Genomic DNA, 23627 nt, shown 5'->3' with positions numbered 1-23627 from the left:
TATAATAGTGGTTTTACTGCATCCTTCAATTCAACACTTTTCCCATTTATAAGTCAATTATGTCACTCTTTATTTGAAGTTCTACCTGGAAAAATACATTCGAAAAGAAATTTGGAAGAATCAGCTATACTGTCAAACTTCATTTTTTCACCAGAAATTTAAACATTTGTTATGGAAAGAGAATGTATGATTATTACAGACATTTACCCTTGATAAGTAGGCTTATTTTTTCAATATTATAGAAAATCTTTAAAAACCCGGGAAAAAAGATTAGAAATGACAGAGAAATCGAAACAATCAAATATGTTGAGATATTGTACTCCAGAGATCATTTCAATTCTATCAGTGAGAAGGCATGGGGAATTAGCTCAAATGGTAGAGCGCTCGCTTTGCATGTGAGAGGTAGCGAGATCGATGCTTGCATTCTCCAAACAATCTTTTGTCTGTCCATTCAAGAACTTTTCTTTGATATTAAGACTGGTGACATTTACAATCAGGTTTATTGATTATACCAAAGGCCTTTAAAATCTCAGCTGGTAGGCAGATGACCAATGCAGCAAAATAACCAAGCCTAGGTTGAGGATTTGATATAGCTTTGAACATATCATTTATTTACTTTGAAAGTAAGGGAGAAAATCTCGATTAACATTGAACACTTTTCAGAGGTTTGATTTGTATGAAATAATAGTGGTTTTACTGCATCCTTCAATTCAACACTTTTCCCATTTATAAGTCAATTATGTCACTCTTTATTTGAAGTTCTACCTGGAAAAATACATTCGAAAAGAAATTTGGAAGAATCAGCTATACTGTCAAACTTCATTTTTTCACCAGAAATTTAAACATTTGTTATGGAAAGAGAATGTATGATTATTACAGACATTTACCCTTGATAAGTAGGCTTATTTTTTCAATATTATAGAAAATCTTTAAAAACCCGGGAAAAAAGATTAGAAATGACAGAGAAATCGAAACAATCAAATATGTTGAGATATTGTACTCCAGAGATCATTTCAATTCTATCAGTGAGAAGGCATGGGGAATTAGCTCAAATGGTAGAGCGCTCGCTTTGCATGTGAGAGGTAGCGAGATCGATGCTTGCATTCTCCAAACAATCTTTTGTCTGTCCATTCAAGAACTTTTCTTTGATATTAAGACTGGTGACATTTACAATCAGGTTTATTGATTATACCAAAGGCCTTTAAAATCTCAGCTGGTAGGCAGATGACCACCGCAGCAAAATAACCAAGCCTAGGTTGAGGATTTGATATAGCTTTGAACATATCATTTATTTACTTTGAAAGTAAGGGAGAAAATCTCGATTAACATTGAACACTTTTCAGAGGTTTGATTTGTATGATATAATAGTGGTTTTACTGCATCCTTCAATTCAACACTTTTCCCATTTATAAGTCAATTATGTCACTCTTTATTTGAAGTTCTACCTGGAAAAATACATTCGAAAAGAAATTTGGAAGAATCAGCTATACTGTCAAACTTCATTTTTTCACCAGAAATTTAAACATTTGTTATGGAAAGAGAATGTATGATTATTACAGACATTTACCCTTGATAAGTAGGCTTATTTTTTCAATATTATAGAAAATCTTTAAAAACCCGGGAAAAAAGATTAGAAATGACAGAGAAATCGAAACAATCAAATATGTTGAGATATTGTACTCCAGAGATCATTTCAATTCTATCAGTGAGAAGGCATGGGGAATTAGCTCAAATGGTAGAGCGCTCGCTTTGCATGTGAGAGGTAGCGAGATCGATGCTTGCATTCTCCAAACAATCTTTTGTCTGTCCATTCAAGAACTTTTCTTTGATATTAAGACTGGTGACATTTACAATCAGGTTTATTGATTATACCAAAGGCCTTTAAAATCTCAGCTGGTAGGCAGATGACCACCGCAGCAAAATAACCAAGCCTAGGTTGAGGATTTGATATAGCTTTGAACATATCATTTATTTACTTTGAAAGTAAGGGAGAAAATCTCGATTAACATTGAACACTTTTCAGAGGTTTGATTTGTATGATATAATAGTGGTTTTACTGCATCCTTCAATTCAACACTTTTCCCATTTATAAGTCAATTATGTCACTCTTTATTTGAAGTTCTACCTGGAAAAATACATTCGAAAAGAAATTTGGAAGAATCAGCTATACTGTCAAACTTCATTTTTTCACCAGAAATTTAAACATTTGTTATGGAAAGAGAATGTATGATTATTACAGACATTTACCCTTGATAAGTAGGCTTATTTTTTCAATATTATAGAAAATCTTTAAAAACCCGGGAAAAAAGATTAGAAATGACAGAGAAATCGAAACAATCAAATATGTTGAGATATTGTACTCCAGAGATCATTTCAATTCTATCAGTGAGAAGGCATGGGGAATTAGCTCAAATGGTAGAGCGCTCGCTTTGCATGTGAGAGGTAGCGAGATCGATGCTTGCATTCTCCAAACAATCTTTTGTCTGTCCATTCAAGAACTTTTCTTTGATATTAAGACTGGTGACATTTACAATCAGGTTTATTGATTATACCAAAGGCCTTTAAAATCTCAGCTGGTAGGCAGATGACCACCGCAGCAAAATAACCAAGCCTAGGTTGAGGATTTGATATAGCTTTGAACATATCATTTATTTACTTTGAAAGTAAGGGAGAAAATCTCGATTAACATTGAACACTTTTCAGAGGTTTGATTTGTATGATATAATAGTGGTTTTACTGCATCCTTCAATTCAACACTTTTCCCATTTATAAGTCAATTATGTCACTCTTTATTTGAAGTTCTACCTGGAAAAATACATTCGAAAAGAAATTTGGAAGAATCAGCTATACTGTCAAACTTCATTTTTTCACCAGAAATTTAAACATTTGTTATGGAAAGAGAATGTATGATTATTACAGACATTTACCCTTGATAAGTAGGCTTATTTTTTCAATATTATAGAAAATCTTTAAAAACCCGGGAAAAAAGATTAGAAATGACAGAGAAATCGAAACAATCAAATATGTTGAGATATTGTACTCCAGAGATCATTTCAATTCTATCAGTGAGAAGGCATGGGGAATTAGCTCAAATGGTAGAGCGCTCGCTTTGCATGTGAGAGGTAGCGAGATCGATGCTTGCATTCTCCAAACAATCTTTTGTCTGTCCATTCAAGAACTTTTCTTTGATATTAAGACTGGTGACATTTACAATCAGGTTTATTGATTATACCAAAGGCCTTTAAAATCTCAGCTGGTAGGCAGATGACCACCGCAGCAAAATAACCAAGCCTAGGTTGAGGATTTGATATAGCTTTGAACATATCATTTATTTACTTTGAAAGTAAGGGAGAAAATCTCGATTAACATTGAACACTTTTCAGAGGTTTGATTTGTATGATATAATAGTGGTTTTACTGCATCCTTCAATTCAACACTTTTCCCATTTATAAGTCAATTATGTCACTCTTTATTTGAAGTTCTACCTGGAAAAATACATTCGAAAAGAAATTTGGAAGAATCAGCTATACTGTCAAACTTCATTTTTTCACCAGAAATTTAAACATTTGTTATGGAAAGAGAATGTATGATTATTACAGACATTTACCCTTGATAAGTAGGCTTATTTTTTCAATATTATAGAAAATCTTTAAAAACCCGGGAAAAAAGATTAGAAATGACAGAGAAATCGAAACAATCAAATATGTTGAGATATTGTACTCCAGAGATCATTTCAATTCTATCAGTGAGAAGGCATGGGGAATTAGCTCAAATGGTAGAGCGCTCGCTTTGCATGTGAGAGGTAGCGAGATCGATGCTTGCATTCTCCAAACAATCTTTTGTCTGTCCATTCAAGAACTTTTCTTTGATATTAAGACTGGTGACATTTACAATCAGGTTTATTGATTATACCAAAGGCCTTTAAAATCTCAGCTGGTAGGCAGATGACCACCGCAGCAAAATAACCAAGCCTAGGTTGAGGATTTGATATAGCTTTGAACATATCATTTATTTACTTTGAAAGTAAGGGAGAAAATCTCGATTAACATTGAACACTTTTCAGAGGTTTGATTTGTATGATATAATAGTGGTTTTACTGCATCCTTCAATTCAACACTTTTCCCATTTATAAGTCAATTATGTCACTCTTTATTTGAAGTTCTACCTGGAAAAATACATTCGAAAAGAAATTTGGAAGAATCAGCTATACTGTCAAACTTCATTTTTTCACCAGAAATTTAAACATTTGTTATGGAAAGAGAATGTATGATTATTACAGACATTTACCCTTGATAAGTAGGCTTATTTTTTCAATATTATAGAAAATCTTTAAAAACCCGGGAAAAAAGATTAGAAATGACAGAGAAATCGAAACAATCAAATATGTTGAGATATTGTACTCCAGAGATCATTTCAATTCTATCAGTGAGAAGGCATGGGGAATTAGCTCAAATGGTAGAGCGCTCGCTTTGCATGTGAGAGGTAGCGAGATCGATGCTTGCATTCTCCAAACAATCTTTTGTCTGTCCATTCAAGAACTTTTCTTTGATATTAAGACTGGTGACATTTACAATCAGGTTTATTGATTATACCAAAGGCCTTTAAAATCTCAGCTGGTAGGCAGATGACCACCGCAGCAAAATAACCAAGCCTAGGTTGAGGATTTGATATAGCTTTGAACATATCATTTATTTACTTTGAAAGTAAGGGAGAAAATCTCGATTAACATTGAACACTTTTCAGAGGTTTGATTTGTATGATATAATAGTGGTTTTACTGCATCCTTCAATTCAACACTTTTCCCATTTATAAGTCAATTATGTCACTCTTTATTTGAAGTTCTACCTGGAAAAATACATTCGAAAAGAAATTTGGAAGAATCAGCTATACTGTCAAACTTCATTTTTTCACCAGAAATTTAAACATTTGTTATGGAAAGAGAATGTATGATTATTACAGACATTTACCCTTGATAAGTAGGCTTATTTTTTCAATATTATAGAAAATCTTTAAAAACCCGGGAAAAAAGATTAGAAATGACAGAGAAATCGAAACAATCAAATATGTTGAGATATTGTACTCCAGAGATCATTTCAATTCTATCAGTGAGAAGGCATGGAGAATTAGCTCAAATGGTAGAGCGCTCGCTTTGCATGTGAGAGGTAGCGAGATCGATGCTTGCATTCTCCAAACAATCTTTTGTCTGTCCATTCAAGAACTTTTCTTTGATATTAAGACTGGTGACATTTACAATCAGGTTTATTGATTATACCAAAGGCCTTTAAAATCTCAGCTGGTAGGCAGATGACCACCGCAGCAAAATAACCAAGCCTAGGTTGAGGATTTGATATAGCTTTGAACATATCATTTATTTACTTTGAAAGTAAGGGAGAAAATCTCGATTAACATTGAACACTTTTCAGAGGTTTGATTTGTATGATATAATAGTGGTTTTACTGCATCCTTCAATTCAACACTTTTCCCATTTATAAGTCAATTATGTCACTCTTTATTTGAAGTTCTACCTGGAAAAATACATTCGAAAAGAAATTTGGAAGAATCAGCTATACTGTCAAACTTCATTTTTTCACCAGAAATTTAAACATTTGTTATGGAAAGAGAATGTATGATTATTACAGACATTTACCCTTGATAAGTAGGCTTATTTTTTCAATATTATAGAAAATCTTTAAAAACCCGGGAAAAAAGATTAGAAATGACAGAGAAATCGAAACAATCAAATATGTTGAGATATTGTACTCCAGAGATCATTTCAATTCTATCAGTGAGAAGGCATGGGGAATTAGCTCAAATGGTAGAGCGCTCGCTTTGCATGTGAGAGGTAGCGAGATCGATGCTTGCATTCTCCAAACAATCTTTTGTCTGTCCATTCAAGAACTTTTCTTTGATATTAAGACTGGTGACATTTACAATCAGGTTTATTGATTATACCAAAGGCCTTTAAAATCTCAGCTGGTAGGCAGATGACCACCGCAGCAAAATAACCAAGCCTAGGTTGAGGATTTGATATAGCTTTGAACATATCATTTATTTACTTTGAAAGTAAGGGAGAAAATCTCGATTAACATTGAACACTTTTCAGAGGTTTGATTTGTATGATATAATAGTGGTTTTACTGCATCCTTCAATTCAACACTTTTCCCATTTATAAGTCAATTATGTCACTCTTTATTTGAAGTTCTACCTGGAAAAATACATTCGAAAAGAAATTTGGAAGAATCAGCTATACTGTCAAACTTCATTTTTTCACCAGAAATTTAAACATTTGTTATGGAAAGAGAATGTATGATTATTACAGACATTTACCCTTGATAAGTAGGCTTATTTTTTCAATATTATAGAAAATCTTTAAAAACCCGGGAAAAAAGATTAGAAATGACAGAGAAATCGAAACAATCAAATATGTTGAGATATTGTACTCCAGAGATCATTTCAATTCTATCAGTGAGAAGGCATGGGGAATTAGCTCAAATGGTAGAGCGCTCGCTTTGCATGTGAGAGGTAGCGAGATCGATGCTTGCATTCTCCAAACAATCTTTTGTCTGTCCATTCAAGAACTTTTCTTTGATATTAAGACTGGTGACATTTACAATCAGGTTTATTGATTATACCAAAGGCCTTTAAAATCTCAGCTGGTAGGCAGATGACCACCGCAGCAAAATAACCAAGCCTAGGTTGAGGATTTGATATAGCTTTGAACATATCATTTATTTACTTTGAAAGTAAGGGAGAAAATCTCGATTAACATTGAACACTTTTCAGAGGTTTGATTTGTATGATATAATAGTGGTTTTACTGCATCCTTCAATTCAACACTTTTCCCATTTATAAGTCAATTATGTCACTCTTTATTTGAAGTTCTACCTGGAAAAATACATTCGAAAAGAAATTTGGAAGAATCAGCTATACTGTCAAACTTCATTTTTTCACCAGAAATTTAAACATTTGTTATGGAAAGAGAATGTATGATTATTACAGACATTTACCCTTGATAAGTAGGCTTATTTTTTCAATATTATAGAAAATCTTTAAAAACCCGGGAAAAAAGATTAGAAATGACAGAGAAATCGAAACAATCAAATATGTTGAGATATTGTACTCCAGAGATCATTTCAATTCTATCAGTGAGAAGGCATGGGGAATTAGCTCAAATGGTAGAGCGCTCGCTTAGCATGTGAGAGGTAGTGAGATCGATGCTCGCATTCTCCAATCATTTTTGTCTTTCCATTCAAGAACTTTTCTTTGATATTAAGACTGGTGACATTTACAATCAGGTTTATTGATTATACCAAAGGCCTTTAAAATCTCAGCTGGTAGGCAGATGACCACCGCAGCAAAATAACCAAGCCTAGGTTGAGGATTTGATATAGCTTTGAACATATCATTTATTTACTTTGAAAGTAAGGGAGAAAATCTCGATTAACATTGAACACTTTTCAGAGGTTTGATTTGTATGATATAATAGTGGTTTTACTGCATCCTTCAATTCAACACTTTTCCCATTTATAAGTCAATTATGTCACTCTTTATTTGAAGTTCTACCTGGAAAAATACATTCGAAAAGAAATTTGGAAGAATCAGCTATACTGTCAAACTTCATTTTTTCACCAGAAATTGAAACATTTGTTATGGAAAGAGAATGTATGATTATTACAGACATTTACCCTTGATAAGTAGGCTTATTTTTTCAATATTATAGAAAATCTTTAAAAACCCGGGAAAAAAGATTAGAAATGACAGAGAAATCGAAACAATCAAATATGTTGAGATATTGTACTCCAGAGATCATTTCAATTCTATCAGTGAGAAGGCATGGGGAATTAGCTCAGATGGTAGAGCGCTCGCTTTGCATGTGAGAGGTAGCGAGATCGATGCTTGCATTCTCCAAACAATCTTTTGTCTGTCCATTCAAGAACTTTTCTTTGATATTAAGACTGGTGACATTTACAATCAGGTTTATTGATTATACCAAAGGCCTTTAAAATCTCAGCTGGTAGGCAGATGACCACCGCAGCAAAATAACCAAGCCTAGGTTGAGGATTTGATATAGCTTTGAACATATCATTTATTTACTTTGAAAGTAAGGGAGAAAATCTCGATTAACATTGAACACTTTTCAGAGGTTTGATTTGTATGATATAATAGTGGTTTTACTGCATCCTTCAATTCAACACTTTTCCCATTTATAAGTCAATTATGTCACTCTTTATTTGAAGTTCTACCTGGAAAAATACATTCGAAAAGAAATTTGGAAGAATCAGCTATACTGTCAAACTTCATTTTTTCACCAGAAATTTAAACATTTGTTATGGAAAGAGAATGTATGATTATTACAGACATTTACCCTTGATAAGTAGGCTTATTTTTTCAATATTATAGAAAATCTTTAAAAACCCGGGAAAAAAGATTAGAAATGACAGAGAAATCGAAACAATCAAATATGTTGAGATATTGTACTCCAGAGATCATTTCAATTCTATCAGTGAGAAGGCATGGGGAATTAGCTCAAATGGTAGAGCACTCGCTTTGCATGTGAGAGGTAGCGAGATCGATGCTTGCATTCTCCAAACAATCTTTTGTCTGTCCATTCAAGAACTTTTCTTTGATATTAAGACTGGTGACATTTACAATCAGGTTTATTGATTATACCAAAGGCCTTTAAAATCTCAGCTGGTAGGCAGATGACCACCGCAGCAAAATAACCAAGCCTAGGTTGAGGATTTGATATAGCTTTGAACATATCATTTATTTACTTTGAAAGTAAGGGAGAAAATCTCGATTAACATTGAACACTTTTCAGAGGTTTGATTTGTATGATATAATAGTGGTTTTACTGCATCCTTCAATTCAACACTTTTCCCATTTATAAGTCAATTATGTCACTCTTTATTTGAAGTTCTACCTGGAAAAATACATTCGAAAAGAAATTTGGAAGAATCAGCTATACTGTCAAACTTCATTTTTTCACCAGAAATTTAAACATTTGTTATGGAAAGAGAATGTATGATTATTACAGACATTTACCCTTGATAAGTAGGCTTATTTTTTCAATATTATAGAAAATCTTTAAAAACCCGGGAAAAAAGATTAGAAATGACAGAGAAATCGAAACAATCAAATATGTTGAGATATTGTACTCCAGAGATCATTTCAATTCTATCAGTGAGAAGGCATGGGGAATTAGCTCAAATGGTAGAGCGCTCGCTTTGCATGTGAGAGGTAGCGAGATCGATGCTTGCATTCTCCAAACAATCTTTTGTCTGTCCATTCAAGAACTTTTCTTTGATATTAAGACTGGTGACATTTACAATCAGGTTTATTGATTATACCAAAGGCCTTTAAAATCTCAGCTGGTAGGCAGATGACCACCGCAGCAAAATAACCAAGCCTAGGTTGAGGATTTGATATAGCTTTGAACATATAATTTATTTACTTTGAAAGTAGGGGAGAAAATCTCGATTAACATTGAACACTTTTCAGAGGTTTGATTTGTATGATATAATAGTGGTTTTACTGCATCCTTCAATTCAACACTTTTCCCATTTATAAGTCAATTATGTCACTCTTTATTTGAAGTTCTACCTGGAAAAATACATTCGAAAAGAAATTTGGAAGAATTAGCTATACTGTCAAACTTCATTTTTACACCAGAAATTGAAACATTTGTTATGGAAAGAGAATGTATGATTATTACAGACATTTACCCTTGATAAGTAGGCTTATTTTTTCAATATTATAGGAAATCTTTAAAAACCCGGTAAAAAAGATTAGAAATGACAGAGAAATCGAAACAATCAAATATGTTGAGATATTGTACTCCAGAGATCATTTCAATTCTATCAGTGAGAAGGCATGGGGAATTAGCTCAAATGGTAGAGCGCTCGCTTTGCATGTGAGAGGTAGCGAGATCGATGCTTGCATTCTCCAAACAATCTTTTGTCTGTCCATTCAAGAACTTTTCTTTGATATTAAGACTGGTGACATTTACAATCAGGTTTATTGATTATACCAAAGGCCTTTAAAATCTCAGCTGGTAGGCAGATGACCACCGCAGCAAAATAACCAAGCCTAGGTTGAGGATTTGATATAGCTTTGAACATATCATTTATTTACTTTGAAAGTAAGGGAGAAAATCTCGATTAACATTGAACACTTTTCAGAGGTTTGATTTGTATGATATAATAGTGGTTTTACTGCATCCTTCAATTCAACACTTTTCCCATTTATAAGTCAATTATGTCACTCTTTATTTGAAGTTCTACCTGGAAAAATACATTCGAAAAGAAATTTGGAAGAATTAGCTATACTGTCAAACTTCATTTTTACACCAGAAATTGAAACATTTGTTATGGAAAGAGAATGTATGATTATTACAGACATTTACCCTTGATAAGTAGGCTTATTTTTTCAATATTATAGGAAATCTTTAAAAACCCGGTAAAAAAGATTAGAAATGACAGAGAAATCGAAACAATCAAATATGTTGAGACATTGTACTCCAGAGATCATTTCAATTCTATTAGTGAGAAGGCATGGGGAATTAGCTCAAATGGTAGAGCGCTCGCTTTGCATGTAAGAAGTAGCGAGATCGATACTCACATTTTCCAAACAATCTTTTGTCTGTCCATTCAAGAACTTTTCTTTGATATTAAGACTGGTGACATTTACAATCAGGTTTATTGATTATACCAAAGGCCTTTAAAATCTCAGCTGGTAGGCAGATGACCACCGCAGCAAAATAACCAAGCCTAGGTTGAGGATTTGATATAGCTTTGAACATATCATTTATTTACTTTGAAAGTAGGGGAGAAAATCTCGATTAACATTGAACACTTTTCAGAGGTTTGATTTGTATGATATAATAGTGGTTTTACTGCATCCTTCAATTCAACACTTTTCCCATTTATAAGTCAATTATGTCACTCTTTATTTGAAGTTCTACCTGGAAAAATACATTCGAAAAGAAATTTGGAAGAATCAGCTATACTGTCAAACTTCATTTTTTCACCAGAAATTTAAACATTTGTTATGGAAAGAGAATGTATGATTATTACAGACATTTACCCTTGATAAGTAGGCTTATTTTTTCAATATTATAGAAAATCTTTAAAAACCCGGGAAAAAAGATTAGAAATGACAGAGAAATCGAAATAATCAAATATGTTGAGATATTGTACTCCAGAGATCATTTCAATTCTATCAGTGAGAAGGCATGGGGAATTAGCTCAAATGGTAGAGCGCTCGCTTTGCATGTGAGAGGTAGCGAGATCGATGCTTGCATTCTCCAAACAATCTTTTGTCTGTCCATTCAAGAACTTTTCTTTGATATTAAGACTGGTGACATTTACAATCAGGTTTATTGATTATACCAAAGGCCTTTAAAATCTCAGCTGGTAGGCAGATGACCACCGCAGCAAAATAACCAAGCATAGGTTGAGGATTTGATATAGCTTTGAACATATCATTTATTTACTTTGAAAGTAAGGGAGAAAATCTCGATTAACATTGAACACTTTTCAGAGGTTTGATTTGTATGATATAATAGTGGTTTTACTGCATCCTTCAATTCAACACTTTTCCCATTTATAAGTCAATTATGTCACTCTTTATTTGAAGTTCTACCTGGAAAAATACATTCGAAAAGAAATTTGGAAGAATTAGCTATACTGTCAAACTTCATTTTTACACCAGAAATTGAAACATTTGTTATGGAAAGAGAATGTATGATTATTACAGACATTTACCCTTGATAAGTAGGCTTATTTTTTCAATATTATAGGAAATCTTTAAAAACCCGGTAAAAAAGATTAGAAATGACAGAGAAATCGAAACAATCAAATATGTTGAGATATTGTACTCCAGAGATCATTTCAATTCTATCAGTGAGAAGGCATGGGGAATTAGCTCAAATGGTAGAGCGCTCGCTTTGCATGTGAGAGGTAGCGAGATCGATGCTTGCATTCTCCAAACAATCTTTTGTCTGTCCATTCAAGAACTTTTCTTTGATATTAAGACTGGTGACATTTACAATCAGGTTTATTGATTATACCAAAGGCCTTTAAAATCTCAGCTGGTAGGCAGATGACCACCGCAGCAAAATAACCAAGCCTAGGTTGAGGATTTGATATAGCTTTGAACATATCATTTATTTACTTTGAAAGTAAGGGAGAAAATCTCGATTAACATTGAACACTTTTCAGAGGTTTGATTTGTATGATATAATAGTGGTTTTACTGCATCCTTCAATTCAACACTTTTCCCATTTATAAGTCAATTATGTCACTCTTTATTTGAAGTTCTACCTGGAAAAATACATTCGAAAAGAAATTTGGAAGAATTAGCTATACTGTCAAACTTCATTTTTACACCAGAAATTGAAACATTTGTTATGGAAAGAGAATGTATGATTATTACAGACATTTACCCTTGATAAGTAGGCTTATTTTTTCAATATTATAGGAAATCTTTAAAAACCCGGTAAAAAAGATTAGAAATGACAGAGAAATCGAAACAATCAAATATGTTGAGACATTGTACTCCAGAGATCATTTCAATTCTATTAGTGAGAAGGCATGGGGAATTAGCTCAAATGGTAGAGCGCTCGCTTTGCATGTAAGAAGTAGCGAGATCGATACTCACATTTTCCAAACAATCTTTTGTCTGTCCATTCAAGAACTTTTCTTTGATATTAAGACTGGTGACATTTACAATCAGGTTTATTGATTATACCAAAGGCCTTTAAAATCTCAGCTGGTAGGCAGATGACCACCGCAGCAAAATAACCAAGCCTAGGTTGAGGATTTGATATAGCTTTGAACATATCATTTATTTACTTTGAAAGTAGGGGAGAAAATCTCGATTAACATTGAACACTTTTCAGAGGTTTGATTTGTATGATATAATAGTGGTTTTACTGCATCCTTCAATTCAACACTTTTCCCATTTATAAGTCAATTATGTCACTCTTTATTTGAAGTTCTACCTGGAAAAATACATTCGAAAAGAAATTTGGAAGAATCAGCTATACTGTCAAACTTCATTTTTTCACCAGAAATTTAAACATTTGTTATGGAAAGAGAATGTATGATTATTACAGACATTTACCCTTGATAAGTAGGCTTATTTTTTCAATATTATAGAAAATCTTTAAAAACCCGGGAAAAAAGATTAGAAATGACAGAGAAATCGAAACAATCAAATATGTTGAGATATTGTACTCCAGAGATCATTTCAATTCTATCAGTGAGAAGGCATGGGGAATTAGCTCAAATGGTAGAGCGCTCGCTTTGCATGTGAGAGGTAGCGAGATCGATGCTTGCATTCTCCAAACAATCTTTTGTCTGTCCATTCAAGAACTTTTCTTTGATATTAAGACTGGTGACATTTACAATCAGGTTTATTGATTATACCAAAGGCCTTTAAAATCTCAGCTGGTAGGCAGATGACCACCGCAGCAAAATAACCAAGCCTAGGTTGAGGATTTGATATAGCTTTGAACATATCATTTATTTACTTTGAAAGTAAGGGAGAAAATCTCGATTAACATTGAACACTTTTCAGAGGTTTGATTTGTATGATATAATAGTGGTTTTACTGCATCCTTCAATTCAACACTTTTCCCATTTATAAGTCAATTATGTCACTCTTTATTTGAAGTTCTACCTGGAAAAATACATTCGAAAAGAAATTTGGAAGAATCAGCTATACTGTCAAACTTCATTTTTTCACCAGAAATTGAAACATTTGTTATGGAAAGAGAATGTATGATTATTACAGACATTTACCCTTGATAAGTAGGCTTATTTTTTCAATATTATAGAAAATCTTTCAAAACCCGGGAAAAAAGATTAGAAATGACAGAGAAATCGAAACAATCAAATATGTTGAGATATTGTACTCCAGAGATCATTTCAATTCTATCAGTGAGAAGGCATGGGGAATTAGCTCAAATGGTAGAGCGCTCGCTTTGCATGTGAGAGGTAGCGAGATCGATGCTTGCATTCTCCAAACAATCTTTTGTCTGTCCATTCAAGAACTTTTCTTTGATATTAAGACTGGTGACATTTACAATCAGGTTTATTGATTATACCAAAGGCCTTTAAAATCTCAGCTGGTAGGCAGATGACCACCGCAGCAAAATAACCAAGCCTAGGTTGAGGATTTGATATAGCTTTGAACATATCATTTATTTACTTTGAAAGTAAGGGAGAAAATCTCGATTAACATTGAACACTTTTCAGAGGTTTGATTTGTATGATATAATAGTGGTTTTACTGCATCCTTCAATTCAACACTTTTCCCATTTATAAGTCAATTATGTCACTCTTTATTTGAAGTTCTACCTGGAAAAATACATTCGAAAAGAAATTTGGAAGAATCAGCTATACTGTCAAACTTCATTTTTTCACCAGAAATTTAAACATTTGTTATGGAAAGAGAATGTATGATTATTACAGACATTTACCCTTGATAAGTAGGCTTATTTTTTCAATATTATAGAAAATCTTTAAAAACCCGGGAAAAAAGATTAGAAATGACAGAGAAATCGAAACAATCAAATATGTTGAGATATTGTACTCCAGAGATCATTTCAATTCTATCAGTGAGAAGGCATGGGGAATTAGCTCAAATGGTAGAGCGCTCGCTTTGCATGTGAGAGGTAGCGAGATCGATGCTTGCATTCTCCAAACAATCTTTTGTCTGTCCATTCAAGAACTTTTCTTTGATATTAAGACTGGTGACATTTACAATCAGGTTTATTGATTATACCAAAGGCCTTTAAAATCTCAGCTGGTAGGCAGATGACCACCGCAGCAAAATAACCAAGCCTAGGTTGAGGATTTGATATAGCTTTGAACATATCATTTATTTACTTTGAAAGTAAGGGAGAAAATCTCGATTAACATTGAACACTTTTCAGAGGTTTGATTTGTATGATATAATAGTGGTTTTACTGCATCCTTCAATTCAACACTTTTCCCATTTATAAGTCAATTATGTCACTCTTTATTTGAAGTTCTACCTGGAAAAATACATTCGAAAAGAAATTTGGAAGAATCAGCTATACTGTCAAACTTCATTTTTTCACCAGAAATTTAAACATTTGTTATGGAAAGAGAATGTATGATTATTACAGACATTTACCCTTGATAAGTAGGCTTATTTTTTCAATATTATAGAAAATCTTTAAAAACCCGGGAAAAAAGATTAGAAATGACAGAGAAATCGAAACAATCAAATATGTTGAGATATTGTACTCCAGAGATCATTTCAATTCTATCAGTGAGAAGGCATGGGGAATTAGCTCAAATGGTAGAGCGCTCGCTTTGCATGTGAGAGGTAGCGAGATCGATGCTTGCATTCTCCAAACAATCTTTTGTCTGTCCATTCAAGAACTTTTCTTTGATATTAAGACTGGTGACATTTACAATCAGGTTTATTGATTATACCAAAGGCCTTTAAAATCTCAGCTGGTAGGCAGATGACCACCGCAGCAAAATAACCAAGCCTAGGTTGAGGATTTGATATAGCTTTGAACATATCATTTATTTACTTTGAAAGTAAGGGAGAAAATCTCGATTAACATTGAACACTTTTCAGAGGTTTGATTTGTATGATATAATAGTGGTTTTACTGCATCCTTCAATTCAACACTTTTCCCATTTATAAGTCAATTATGTCACTCTTTATTTGAAGTTCTACCTGGAAAAATACATTCGAAAAGAAATTTGGAAGAATCAGCTATACTGTCAAACTTCATTTTTTCACCAGAAATTTAAACATTTGTTATGGAAAGAGAATGTATGATTATTACAGACATTTACCCTTGATAAGTAGGCTTATTTTTTCAATATTATAGAAAATCTTTAAAAACCCGGGAAAAAAGATTAGAAATGACAGAGAAATCGAAACAATCAAATATGTTGAGATATTGTACTCCAGAGATCATTGCAATTCTATCAGTGAGAAGGCGTAGGGAATTAGCTCAAATGGTAGAGCGCTCGCTTAGCATGTGAGAGGTAGTGAGATCGATGCTTGCATTCTCCAATCATTTTTGTCTTTCCATTCAAGAACTTTTCTTTGATATTAAGACTGGTGACATTTACAATCAGGTTTATTGATTATACCAAAGGCCTTTAAAATCTCAGCTGGTAGGCAGATGACCACCGCAGCAAAATAACCAAGCCTAGGTTGAGGATTTGATATAGCTTTGAACATATCATTTATTTACTTTGAAAGTAAGGGAGAAAATCTCGATTAACATTGAACACTTTTCAGAGGTTTGATTTGTATGATATAATAGTGGTTTTACTGCATCCTTCAATTTAACACTTTTCCCATTTATAAGTCAATTATGTCACTCTTTATTTGAAGTTCTACCTGGAAAAATACATTCGAAAAGAAATTTGGAAGAATTAGCTATACTGTCAAACTTCATTTTTACACCAGAAATTGAAACATTTGTTATGGAAAGAGAATGTATGATTATTACAGACATTTACCCTTGATAAGTAGGCTTATTTTTTCAATATTATAGGAAATCTTTAAAAAACCCGGTAAAAAAGATTAGAAATGACAGAGAAATCGAAACAATCAAATATGTTGAGACATTGTACTCCAGAGATCATTTCAATTCTATTAGTGAGAAGGCATGGGGAATTAGCTCAAATGGTAGAGCGCTCGCTTTGCATGTAAGAAGTAGCGAGATCGATACTCACATTTTCCAAACAATCTTTTGTCTGTCCATTCAAGAACTTTTCTTTGATATTAAGACTGGTGACATTTACAATCAGGTTTATTGATTATACCAAAGGCCTTTAAAATCTCAGCTGGTAGGCAGATGACCACCGCAGCAAAATAACCAAGCCTAGGTTGAGGATTTGATATAGCTTTGAACATATCATTTATTTACTTTGAAAGTAGGGGAGAAAATCTCGATTAACATTGAACACTTTTCAGAGGTTTGATTTGTATGATATAATAGTGGTTTTACTGCATCCTTCAATTCAACACTTTTCCCATTTATAAGTCAATTATGTCACTCTTTATTTGAAGTTCTACCTGGAAAAATACATTCGAAAAGAAATTTGGAAGAATCAGCTATACTGTCAAACTTCATTTTTTCACCAGAAATTGAAACATTTGTTATGGAAAGAGAATGTATGATTATTACAGACATTTACCCTTGATAAGTAGGCTTATTTTTTCAATATTATAGAAAATCTTTCAAAACCCGGGAAAAAAGATTAGAAATGACAGAGAAATCGAAACAATCAAATATGTTGAGATATTGTACTCCAGAGATCATTTCAATTCTATCAGTGAGAAGGCATGGGGAATTAGCTCAAATGGTAGAGCGCTCGCTTTGCATGTGAGAGGTAGCGAGATCGATGCTTGCATTCTCCAAACAATCTTTTGTCTGTCCATTCAAGAACTTTTCTTTGATATTAAGACTGGTGACATTTACAATCAGGTTTATTGATTATACCAAAGGCCTTTAAAATCTCAGCTGGTAGGCAGATGACCACCGCAGCAAAATAACCAAGCCTAGGTTGAGGATTTGATATAGCTTTGAACATATCATTTATTTACTTTGAAAGTAAGGGAGAAAATCTCGATTAACATTGAACACTTTTCAGAGGTTTGATTTGTATGATATAATAGTGGTTTTACTGCATCCTTCAATTCAACACTTTTCCCATTTATAAGTCAATTATGTCACTCTTTATTTGAAGTTCTACCTGGAAAAATACATTCGAAAAGAAATTTGGAAGAATCAGCTATACTGTCAAACTTCATTTTTTCACCAGAAATTTAAACATTTGTTATGGAAAGAGAATGTATGATTATTACAGACATTTACCCTTGATAAGTAGGCTTATTTTTTCAATATTATAGAAAATCTTTAAAAACCCGGGAAAAAAGATTAGAAATGACAGAGAAATCGAAACAATCAAATATGTTGAGATATTGTACTCCAGAGATCATTTCAATTCTATCAGTGAGAAGGCATGGGGAATTAGCTCAAATGGTAGAGCGCTCGCTTTGCATGTGAGAGGTAGCGAGATCGATGCTTGCATTCTCCAAACAATCTTTTGTCTGTCCATTCAAGAACTTTTCTTTGATATTAAGACTGGTGACATTTACAATCAGGTTTATTGATTATACCAAAGGCCTTTAAAATCTCAGCTGGTAGGCAGATGACCACCGCAGCAAAATAACCAAGCCTAGGTTGAGGATTTGATATAGCTTTGAACATATCATTTATTTACTTTGAAAGTAAGGGAGAAAATCTCGATTAACATTGAACACTTTTCAGAGGTTTGATTTGTATGATATAATAGTGGTTTTACTGCATCCTTCAATTCAACACTTTTCCCATTTATAAGTCAATTATGTCACTCTTTATTTGAAGTTCTACCTGGAAAAATACATTCGAAAAGAAATTTGGAAGAATCAGCTATACTGTCAAACTTCATTTTTTCACCAGAAATTTAAACATTTGTTATGGAAAGAGAATGTATGATTATTACAGACATTTACCCTTGATAAGTAGGCTTATTTTTTCAATATTATAGAAAATCTTTAAAAACCCGGGAAAAAAGATTAGAAATGACAGAGAAATCGAAACAATCAAATATGTTGAGATATTGTACTCCAGAGATCATTTCAATTCTATCAGTGAGAAGGCATGGGGAATTAGCTCAAATGGTAGAGCGCTCGCTTTGCATGTGAGAGGTAGCGAGATCGATGCTTGCATTCTCCAAACAATCTTTTGTCTGTCCATTCAAGAACTTTTCTTTGATATTAAGACTGGTGACATTTACAATCAGGTTTATTGATTATACCAAAGGCCTTTAAAATCTCAGCTGGTAGGCAGATGACCACCGCAGCAAAATAACCAAGCCTAGGTTGAGGATTTGATATAGCTTTGAACATATCATTTATTTACTTTGAAAGTAAGGGAGAAAATCTCGATTAACATTGAACACTTTTCAGAGGTTTGATTTGTATGATATAATAGTGGTTTTACTGCATCCTTCAATTCAACACTTTTCCCATTTATAAGTCAATTATGTCACTCTTTATTTGAAGTTCTACCTGGAAAAATACATTCGAAAAGAAATTTGGAAGAATCAGCTATACTGTCAAACTTCATTTTTTCACCAGAAATTTAAACATTTGTTATGGAAAGAGAATGTATGATTATTACAGACATTTACCCTTGATAAGTAGGCTTATTTTTTCAATATTATAGAAAATCTTTAAAAACCCGGGAAAAAAGATTAGAAATGACAGAGAAATCGAAACAATCAAATATGTTGAGATATTGTACTCCAGAGATCATTTCAATTCTATCAGTGAGAAGGCATGGGGAATTAGCTCAAATGGTAGAGCGCTCGCTTTGCATGTGAGAGGTAGCGAGATCGATGCTTGCATTCTCCAAACAATCTTTTGTCTGTCCATTCAAGAACTTTTCTTTGATATTAAGACTGGTGACATTTACAATCAGGTTTATTGATTATACCAAAGGCCTTTAAAATCTCAGCTGGTAGGCAGATGACCACCGCAGCAAAATAACCAAGCCTAGGTTGAGGATTTGATATAGCTTTGAACATATCATTTATTTACTTTGAAAGTAAGGGAGAAAATCTCGATTAACATTGAACACTTTTCAGAGGTTTGATTTGTATGATATAATAGTGGTTTTACTGCATCCTTCAATTCAACACTTTTCCCATTTATAAGTCAATTATGTCACTCTTTATTTGAAGTTCTACCTGGAAAAATACATTCGAAAAGAAATTTGGAAGAATCAGCTATACTGTCAAACTTCATTTTTTCACCAGAAATTTAAACATTTGTTATGGAAAGAGAATGTATGATTATTACAGACATTTACCCTTGATAAGTAGGCTTATTTTTTCAATATTATAGAAAATCTTTAAAAACCCGGGAAAAAAGATTAGAAATGACAGAGAAATCGAAACAATCAAATATGTTGAGATATTGTACTCCAGAGATCATTTCAATTCTATCAGTGAGAAGGCATGGGGAATTAGCTCAAATGGTAGAGCGCTCGCTTTGCATGTGAGAGGTAGCGAGATCGATGCTTGCATTCTCCAAACAATCTTTTGTCTGTCCATTCAAGAACTTTTCTTTGATATTAAGACTGGTGACATTTACAATCAGGTTTATTGATTATACCAAAGGCCTTTAAAATCTCAGCTGGTAGGCAGATGACCACCGCAGCAAAATAACCAAGCCTAGGTTGAGGATTTGATATAGCTTTGAACATATCATTTATTTACTTTGAAAGTAAGGGAGAAAATCTCGATTAACATTGAACACTTTTCAGAGGTTTGATTTGTATGATATAATAGTGGTTTTACTGCATCCTTCAATTCAACACTTTTCCCATTTATAAGTCAATTATGTCACTCTTTATTTGAAGTTCTACCTGGAAAAATACATTCGAAAAGAAATTTGGAAGAATCAGCTATACTGTCAAACTTCATTTTTTCACCAGAAATTTAAACATTTGTTATGGAAAGAGAATGTATGATTATTACAGACATTTACCCTTGATAAGTAGGCTTATTTTTTCAATATTATAGAAAATCTTTAAAAACCCGGGAAAAAAGATTAGAAATGACAGAGAAATCGAAACAATCAAATATGTTGAGATATTGTACTCCAGAGATCATTTCAATTCTATCAGTGAGAAGGCATGGGGAATTAGCTCAAATGGTAGAGCGCTAGCTTTGCATGTGAGAGGTAGCGAAATCGATGCTTGCCTTCTCCAAACAATCTTTTGTCTGTCCATTCAAGAACTTTTCTTTGATATTAAGACTGGTGACATTTACAATCAGGTTTATTGATTATACCAAAGGCCTTTAAAATCTCAGCTGGTAGGCAGATGACCACCGCAGCAAAATAACCAAGCCTAGGTTGAGGATTTGATATAGCTTTGAACATATCATTTATTTACTTTGAAAGTAAGGGAGAAAATCTCGATTAACATTGAACACTTTTCAGAGGTTTGATTTGTATGATATAATAGTGGTTTTACTGCATCCTTCAATTCAACACTTTTCCCATTTATAAGTCAATTATGTCACTCTTTATTTGAAGTTCTACCTGGAAAAATACATTCGAATAGAAATTTGGAAGAATCAGCTATACTGTCAAACTTCATTTTTTCACCAGAAATTTAAACATTTGTTATGGAAAGAGAATGTATGATTATTACAGACATTTACCCTTGATAAGTAGGCTTATTTTTTCAATATTATAGAAAATCTTTAAAAACCCGAGAAAAAAGATTAGAAATGACAGAGAAATCGAAACAATCAAATATGTTGAGATATTGTACTCCAGAGATCATTTCAATTCTATCAGTGAGAAGGCATGGGGAATTAGCTCAAATGGTAGAGCGCTCGCTTTGCATGTGAGAGGTAGCGAGATCGATGCTTGCATTCTCCAAACAATCTTTTGTCTGTCCATTCAAGAACTTTTCTTTGATATTAAGACTGGTGACATTTACAATCAGGTTTATTGATTATACCAAAGGCCTTTAAAATCTCAGCTGGTAGGCAGATGACCACCGCAGCAAAATAACCAAGCCTAGGTTGAGGATTTGATATAGCTTTGAACATATCATTTATTTACTTTGAAAGTAAGGGAGAAAATCTCGATTAACATTGAACACTTTTCAGAGGTTTGATTTGTATGATATAATAGTGGTTTTACTGCATCCTTCAATTCAACACTTTTCCCATTTATAAGTCAATTATGTCACTCTTTATTTGAAGTTCTACCTGGAAAAATACATTCGAAAAGAAATTTGGAAGAATCAGCTATACTGTCAAACTTCATTTTTTCACCAGAAATTTAAACATTTGTTATGGAAAGAGAATGTATGATTATTACAGACATTTACCCTTGATAAGTAGGCTTATTTTTTCAATATTATAGAAAATCTTTAAAAACCCGGGAAAAAAGATTAGAAATGACAGAGAAATCGAAACAATCAAATATGTTGAGATATTGTACTCCAGAGATCATTTCAATTCTATCAGTGAGAAGGCATGGGGAATTAGCTCAAATGGTAGAGCGCTCGCTTTGCATGTGAGAGGTAGCGAGATCGATGCTTGCATTCTCCAAACAATCTTTTGTCTGTCCATTCAAGAACTTTTCTTTGATATTAAGACTGGTGACATTTACAATCAGGTTTATTGATTATACCAAAGGCCTTTAAAATCTCAGCTGGTAGGCAGATGACCACCGCAGCAAAATAACCAAGCCTAGGTTGAGGATTTGATATAGCTTTGAACATATCATTTATTTACTTTGAAAGTAAGGGAGAAAATCTCGATTAACATTGAACAGTTTTCAGAGGTTTGATTTGTATGATATAATAGTGGTTTTACTGCATCCTTCAATTCAACACTTTTCCCATTTATAAGTCAATTATGTCACTCTTTATTTGAAGTTCTACCTGGAAAAATACATTCGAAAAGAAATTTGGAAGAATCAGCTATACTGTCAAACTTCATTTTTTCACCAGAAATTTAAACATTTGTTATGGAAAGAGAATGTATGATTATTACAGACATTTACCCTTGATAAGTAGGCTTATTTTTTCAATATTATAGAAAATCTTTAAAAACCCGGGAAAAAAGATTAGAAATGACAGAGAAATCGAAACAATCAAATATGTTGAGATATTGTACTCCAGAGATCATTTCAATTCTATCAGTGAGAAGGCATGGGGAATTAGCTCAAATGGTAGAGCGCTCGCTTTGCATGTGAGAGGTAGCGAGATCGATGCTTGCATTCTCCAAACAATCTTTTGTCTGTCCATTCAAGAACTTTTCTTTGATATTAAGACTGGTGACATTTACAATCAGGTTTATTGATTATACCAAAGGCCTTTAAAATCTCAGCTGGTAGGCAGATGACCACCGCAGCAAAATAACCAAGCCTAGGTTGAGGATTTGATATAGCTTTGAACATATCATTTATTTACTTTGAAAGTAAGGGAGAAAATCTCGATTAACATTGAACACTTTTCAGAGGTTTGATTTGTATGATATAATAGTGGTTTTACTGCATCCTTCAATTCAACACTTTTCCCATTTATAAGTCAATTATGTCACTCTTTATTTGAAGTTCTACCTGGAAAAATACATTCGAAAAGAAATTTGGAAGAATCAGCTATACTGTCAAACTTCATTTTTTCACCAGAAATTGAAACATTTGTTATGGAAAGAGAATGTATGATTATTACAGACATTTACCCTTGATAAGTAGGCTTATTTTTTCAATATTATAGAAAATCTTTCAAAACCCGGGAAAAAAGATTAGAAATGACAGAGAAATCGAAACAATCAAATATGTTGAGATATTGTACTCCAGAGATCATTTCAATTCTATCAGTGAGAAGGCATGGGGAATTAGCTCAAATGGTAGAGCGCTCGCTTTGCATGTGAGAGGTAGCGAGATCGATGCTTGCATTCTCCAAACAATCTTTTGTCTGTCCATTCAAGAACTTTTCTTTGATATTAAGACTGGTGACATTTACAATCAGGTTTATTGATTAT

Source organism: Mixophyes fleayi, unplaced genomic scaffold (assembly GCF_038048845.1).
Source record: "Mixophyes fleayi isolate aMixFle1 unplaced genomic scaffold, aMixFle1.hap1 Scaffold_29, whole genome shotgun sequence".
NCBI lineage: Eukaryota > Metazoa > Chordata > Amphibia > Anura > Limnodynastidae > Mixophyes > Mixophyes fleayi.
The sequence above is the reverse complement of the archived record's forward strand: the minus strand, read 5'-3'. Positions refer to the sequence as shown.